The sequence below is a fragment of the Diplotaxodon limnothrissa genome, linkage group LG12 (assembly GCF_057381915.1).
Source record: "Diplotaxodon limnothrissa isolate DT_005_m linkage group LG12, D_limnothrissa_male_GT1.1, whole genome shotgun sequence".
NCBI classification, from domain to species: domain Eukaryota; kingdom Metazoa; phylum Chordata; class Actinopteri; order Cichliformes; family Cichlidae; genus Diplotaxodon; species Diplotaxodon limnothrissa.
Window position 1 is genome coordinate 13,941,873 of NC_140607.1, and position 7,020 is coordinate 13,948,892.

General features: G+C 37.5%; 1 protein-coding gene across 3 annotated transcripts in view; it reads right to left on the minus strand.

Annotated features, from left to right (window-relative positions):
- gapvd1 (GTPase activating protein and VPS9 domains 1) overlaps window positions 1–5,297 on the minus strand; it is a 32,125-nt gene extending 26,828 nt beyond the window's left edge. For 2 of the 3 annotated variants that reach the window (XM_085367153.1, XM_085367151.1), the window contains exon 1: window positions 5,161–5,297. The gene's annotated coding sequence lies outside the window, so the exon portion shown is untranslated. Of the gene's footprint in view, window positions 1–2,776; window positions 2,942–5,160 lie in introns of those variants that run through there. The other variant, XM_085367152.1, reaches the window with a different exon arrangement.
- Between the last annotated feature and the right edge of the window lie 1,723 nt (window positions 5,298–7,020).

The following is a 7,020-nucleotide window of genomic DNA, read 5'->3' on the forward strand; positions in this document are numbered from 1 at the left end:
TAACAGCCTCAGTTTTCTTTATGAGTATTTATTACACAGGGTGCTGCGGGGAAAAGCCTGTTCTAACGTTTGAGTCTAAGGTCTATTTTTTAGCACCTGGCGGCTCTTTTTTACTTCTCATCCATAAATAATCTGCTCTTTCACGTGATTCAGTTTATTTTGAAAAGTCTCAACAGGATCTTGAGCTTTATTGTGAAAGGTTTATGTGGAACATAAACAAGCGGACACGCGATGGTGTTACCATCGTTGTTGCTAACCATAACGCATAAAAACAGGCGCTTGTCCGTCCGTAGTGTGGTTATATTAAATATAAGAGAAATAGAGAACTTTAAGAAATTAATATAGCCACTACAGTGTCCATCAAAACGATGAAAAAAATATTGCCGTAAACAGTTTATTTTAAATGAAACGATAGACGTTTTTATATCGTCATCCGATATATATCGTTATATCGAATAGGGCTGGGCTATATCATACCGTTCACGGTAATACCGGTGTAATTTTGGGCAACAATAGGAAAATGAAATATCGCGATAGAATATGGGTAAAATGCGCATGCGCAGTGCCTTTGTTTACATACGCACATGGCGGCGACGCAGAATGAGAAGAGCGAAAGTGGATCGTTAAATGAAACGGATGAACCAGAATTGGTTTGTAAAAATGCTGCAACTCCAGTGGTGTGGAACTGGTTTAGCTTTTGTCCGTCAGATATACAACAAAGCACTATTTTTGGTAGCGCATGCTAGCGGGCCGTCGTTATTATCGTGTTGTTTGGAAAATACGGCATACTTAAAATCAATCCTTTGATTTTTCTGAAAATCGACAGTGCCCCTTATAATCCCGTGTGCCTTTTGACCTCGAAACGATTTTATGTCGTACACGGCACTAAAAAAATCTGTCACATGTTTTAGTACGACTTTGCTAAGCTACGAAGCTGCACAGCTTGATGGATTGTCGGAGCATTACGGCTATCGTAGGCAGGCGCCACACGGAGTGATACGTACTGTGCTTCAACATAATATTACCATATTGTGTGTGTATAACCTCTTTTTAAGTTTTGTGGATATTATACATGGTTATGCTGAGGATATGTCGGCCAATTTCCACTGGAAATGCCTTTTGGTTAAATTGTCAGCAAGGAATTTGCACTATTACATTTTTATATAACTTTAATGTACATAAAAAACAGCTGCTTGTTTAAGTGAAAATACATTGATAGGGTTTTTTGCACTAATAAAGTTGTGGAGTTGTAAAGCATTTTGTCTAGTGTCAATTATATCGTCAGTTATATCGTTATCGCAAATTTTCAAATGTATATTGTGATAAATATTTTTGGTCATATCACCCTGCTCTAATATCGAACAGCCCTAATGCCACAGTGTTCGTTTGACTTTGGGACCTGAAGAAGACGGAGTTTTGGACCCAGATTACTTCGCAAGCAGCCGTAATGTTCCGGCAATCCATCAAGCGGTGCGCCTTCATAGCTTACCAAAGTCGTACTAAAACATTTTTTGACAGATTTCTGCGTGCCGTGTATCACATAAAATCGGTTTCAGGTCAGTAAGCACAACCAGAATTCATACATAAGGCACACTGTTGATTTTTGAGAAAAATTAAAGGATTTTAAGTGTGCCTTATAGTGTGTAAAATACGTTATACAGAAGAAAAGAATATATCGCGATATATATCGTTACCACACATGCTTCTAATTATACCGTGATATGGATATAGGCCATATCGCCCAGCCCTTGAAGCTACTGACATCAACACAAGCTCCTTACAATGCATGGAGGGTTTCACCCCAAGTCTGCCAGCCTGAGTCTGCACATTAAGCAGGAAGAAGAAGACCAAGGAGTAGTCACTGTCAGTACCAATCTCTACGTTCAATCATCTCTCTATTTTCTCTATTAATTAACAAATTGTGTTATTTATAAAATGTCAAATATTAATGATCAGTGTGAACTAAGGCTTCAGATGTTGTGCTTATCAACATAAAGGCTAAAAAAAACAACAACAACAGAAAAACCCACATCAGTCAGCCGTTAAGCTTTGGAAATGACCAAAATGATTAACCAATGATTAGTAAAAAAGGTGCCAATCATTTCCAAACTTTACCATAGTCCAGTGGTTACAGAAAGGCTTATCCATTTTGTGATGTTGAATTTTCCCGTTCCACTACTGATGATACTAATACATTGGAACAACAAATCCCTGGTTGGGTCTTTATTGTACTGTAAACTGCTCTAGATTTTGGACCTTTGTAAATTAACAGATCAGAATAATAAAGACAAAAAAGTCATTTTCTCTCAGTTCAAAAGTCATTTCAGATCTGAACGTAAGTCACTGACAGGTAATTCCCATATGGAAAAGATATATATAAATCTTATAAAGTTTTTATCTGTCTTGTATGAAACTTGTATGAAAAGCATACAAGAGGGAAAACACATATAAGATCCCTTGAAAAATTATATAATGAAACTTGTATGTTTTGTATACTTACTAAAAACATATATGATTTACTCATGAAAGTGGCCACTTTCATGAGTAAATCATATATGTTTTTATTATTTCTTTTCCATATGGGATTGGCTTACAAGCACACTTATGGCGCACTTCCACTGAGCCGCTCATCTTCTTGAATAAGCACATTCCTCACATATTTGGACAGAAGTGAAAAAGCAACTAGGCTTTTAAGTGTCTAGCAGAGAGGTTTACTGCCATTTGCCACAGCCTCATGTGCATGCGAGCGTCAATACAATCCACAGAGTAGAGCTACCTGGTGAGTCAGTCATGGAGAGCACAGAGGAACTCTAAAGCAGAAGAGAAACCAAACAACAGACACTGAGGGAAGGCTTAATCTTCAACTCTGTAAGCTGCATGTGAGAATAAAAGTCGTGGCAGGACAGCCACTGAAATCTGTTAACATGAGTCACGAGAGGACCGAGTGTTCACTCATAACATCTCTAAACGCCTTAATTTATTATCAATGCCAGGGCAAGTCTAGGGGAAAAAAAAACTTCTGATGGTGCTTATTAAATGAAGGAGGATAATGTGAGCAGAAGTTAAGTAGGTTGTGGTGAAGAAAATACTCAGAGGGGAAAATAGAAGACAGGGAGCAAAAAGCAAACCAAGGAGCTAACTGAAATGACTCATTAGCAAAACTCCATCTTGATAACAATAATAATACAATGCCACACCACAATACAATAAATAAATAAATCTCTCATTGTTCTTGCTTTTTTCTCCAGATTTATTTTTCTCATTCGGTTACACAGATATTATTGATAAATTATTGTCTTAAAAGGGGCTGTATCAAGACACCACCGTTAGCGTGGACAATGTTCTGGGACTTATTCTGCGCTTCCTACTTCTAGTAAATATCTCAGCATCGGAGTAAAGGTGTTTGGATCACAGCCCACTCCACCCACTACATGAGCGCACACACAAACCAACAGAACTGAGTGTTTTTTTTATTTATAGATTTAAAGGATTTCACTTTCCAAAAAAGGTATCTGCGGTCCCGAGCAAACATCCTCTTCACACTTCCCTTTCTCAGAATTTCTTACACTGCTCAGCAGGCAGATAGTGTACAGAAAATATGTGAGGCTTACGGGTGACCTTTCTCAGCATTTTTCCTGAACCTCAATCCTTTCTGAAGGAGTAAAAACTAACCGTTCGCTGCAGGTTTGGCCAATTTAACCAGCACACACTTTATTAATGCATCAGGACAAGAACTGATGAAACACGAAATGAAACGGAGCAAGAATAAAAGTAAACATCACCTGAGGGGTGGCTGCAGATCATTGTATTACAACAAATTTATAATAATAATAATGATTATTATCATTATTATTATTATTATTATTATTATTATCTGGATTAACTAACAATGACTCCCCACTGCTGCCTGCTTGCTTTACTATTGAGCATTTTGAGCAACAAATTTGAATGGACTGTAGCTGAGGTTTCAGACTGAAAAACTTGAACCTTGGTCAGGCACTTTGTAGTCACAAATACAGAGGAATAAAGTCCTGTTTGCTGAGCCTCAGTCAGATCTGAATCACATTCAATTTTTAGTAAAGACTTAAACTGAAAGTGACTACTGAGGCCATAAACAAAAAAGCATGACGTGATGAGCAATATGGGAGTTATGGGCTTAGATAACTAAGGACGTGGAAACTGTAGCTCTAGTTATTTTACAGGTGCTAAGACTTTACTGCACTGTACTGTACAACAAATACGTGTATGTTTGTGTTGTGATTTTTGTCATTAAGCTTAACCTTGGGGGGGGGGAAATTACAACTTTTTTTTAAAGACATAACACACGACAAGGAGCAACGTTTCACATTTTGCAATTGGCAACGAACAGGCTGAATTAAATTTGAGTTAACCGGCTTCATTTTTTGTAATCTACCAGTAATTACTATAATGATAACGGACAAAACCGAGCGATAATTACTTATTGCCAGAAACATGTACCGCTTATTTGAATAGTCGTGTTCAATGACAACATGCTTCTGATATCCTAAGGCCTAACAAGCCTTAACGTTACAAACATCATGTTTGTACCTATGTTTTTACGTTACTTTAGACACCGCACCCACTTTTCTCAGTGAGTGGGTGAAAGCATATCTAACACAAAATCTGAATAAAACATGTACATTTTCTAACTGCCGTGCATTTGTGTGTTTATAGTGTCCTTGATTTGATGCTGTTTCCACTCCTGAGATTTGGCCAAGCAGCCAGCAGATCGAGATGGGTAATGTTAATGCCCGTAAACGCCTGCTCCATTAACTTGTAGTAGATCACCACAAGACGACCCGGGAATCATATCAATTAAACCATATGACCGGTATTTGCCAGCTAAAAGCTATGAAGGAAAGTGGAACAAGGGGCACCCAGGTGTCACACTGCTTCCAGTAAAGACGAACTTGCGAATGCACTGATTTGTGGGACGCGGAAAGAAAGTAGCCCTGTGAACTGGCTAATTTTGTAGTAGCCTGCTAATGTTAACCAAGTTAAACTGGGCTAACGTTTGCGAGCAGGTCAAGCTAATGATGAGCTAGCCCGATAGCTACGTTAGCTTAGCTTTAGGCTGCAAGCTCCTGAGTGGACCAAATGTGAACAACAATACGCGTTACCATAAAATCAGTCACTTACCAAACGTAATTAGTCCGTACTAATTGTTCCCACCTCCTCTAAACACAGCTGATCATAAGATTTCTCGAGTCAGTCAAGTGTTTGTTGGCGGTTAGCGGTCTCACACTGCCTTCTTCATTAGCGAACGCTGCTGTCATTTGCTGTCATCACGAGGAGACCTGCGCAACGCGCATGCGCAAAAGGAAGCATTTGGGTCGTTAAAGGGACATTTCACGCTAAAATAGAAAACATGTTTAAACATCAGGTTTCCTGGAAATTAAGGAGGTTTAAACCTTCCTCTTGTGGTACCTTTCCGTTACTATCTCTTATGTTAACTGATCGGTTTTGACCCGTGTCCTAAATCAACCAAAGAATATCCTCAAAACAATGGTTTACCATGCAGTTTGATTGTTAGTTACCTTGTTAGGCTTCCTTATCCATGAAAAGACTGGTTTTAATATTTTTCTTGTAGCTCCCAGGCCCTTTCTTTTTACAGCATATCTCGTTTCCATTCTAAAAAATTTTTTAAAATAAAAGGGTGTTATGTTACCTTACTATCGTTGACAGGTAATGGAACACACACACACAAACACACACACACACACATATATATATATATATATATATATATATATATATATATATATATATATATATATATATATAAGTTTTAATATTATAAAAAAATATTATAATATTATAAGCGGTATCACAGGTCCTTCCTCACAGCAGCTGCGAGGTTGCAGTCCAGAAAACATATCGAGGACTTGATGTTTTCCTTGTTTTTTCTCAGGGATGCCACTCGCAGGTTTGCTTCTTTAAATCTTCCTGTCGTCTTCAATTCGATGCATAGCTGGTTTTTGCATCACATCCCATTATGTCGTATTTGCCTGAATTGCTGGGCATGTATTGCCAGAAGGAGCATTTCCCATGGAAAGGGGCAAAACATTCATACTGTTATGTCTGGGCCTGGGTTGAATTTCAGTGAAATGAGCCTCGCCCATCCAAGAGATATCACCACTTTTGGATTTGTTTGTTTCAGCAGGAGCAGCTTCAGCAACTGTGACCTCCTCACCAGATTCATCAGTTGTATCCGTGTCCTCTGGTTGATAATTATATCCTTCTTCTTCTCATAAAGAGCTTGGCTTATTGTAGAATTCTTTCTGCATGATGCAAACTTGAAGTCACCAAAATGAGTCGGTCTTACATGTAGATCTCAGTTTGGATGACCTTTTCAGTGAAGCAGTAAGAATAAAAGGGGTTGTTTATTTAGGGAAGGAGACAAAGCGTTAAAGAAAGTAGCTTCTAACTGAGTTAGTGAGCTCACAGTGTGTTTATGACTTTAGCTTTAGCACTACTGTTTTATAATGTTATATCATAACTGGGTCTAAACCAACCCCAACAATAAAAAAGTCATAATTTTCACCAGCGCATTTCATTATATAATTTAGTTTTATTGTTTTACTTTGTTTAAATAGAAATTCTGACAAAGTCAAAAAGCCTTGATACAATAAACAAATTTAAAAGGTACTTTTATGCATTTTATAACCTAAAAATGGGCTGGTCCTGACTATAACACAGGAGGATTTGTATTTAAATAGGCACACATTATATCCCAAATATTTATTTTTTATGCACATATTATGTGTCTCTTTATGGATAACCAAGTGACATTTAAATTGTTTATATATAGTTATATGGAAGCATGGTTATTATCATATTTACATAATATGTTCATCTCTGTAATAAGGTTTTTTTTATGCAGAATACGGAAAATACTTTGGATTAAATCTGTTCGGATCCTTTTTCAAATGTGTATTTAACACGCAACTGATGTTTTGCTTTATTTTATTTGTGAAAGCAAAACTTGATGTACCATTA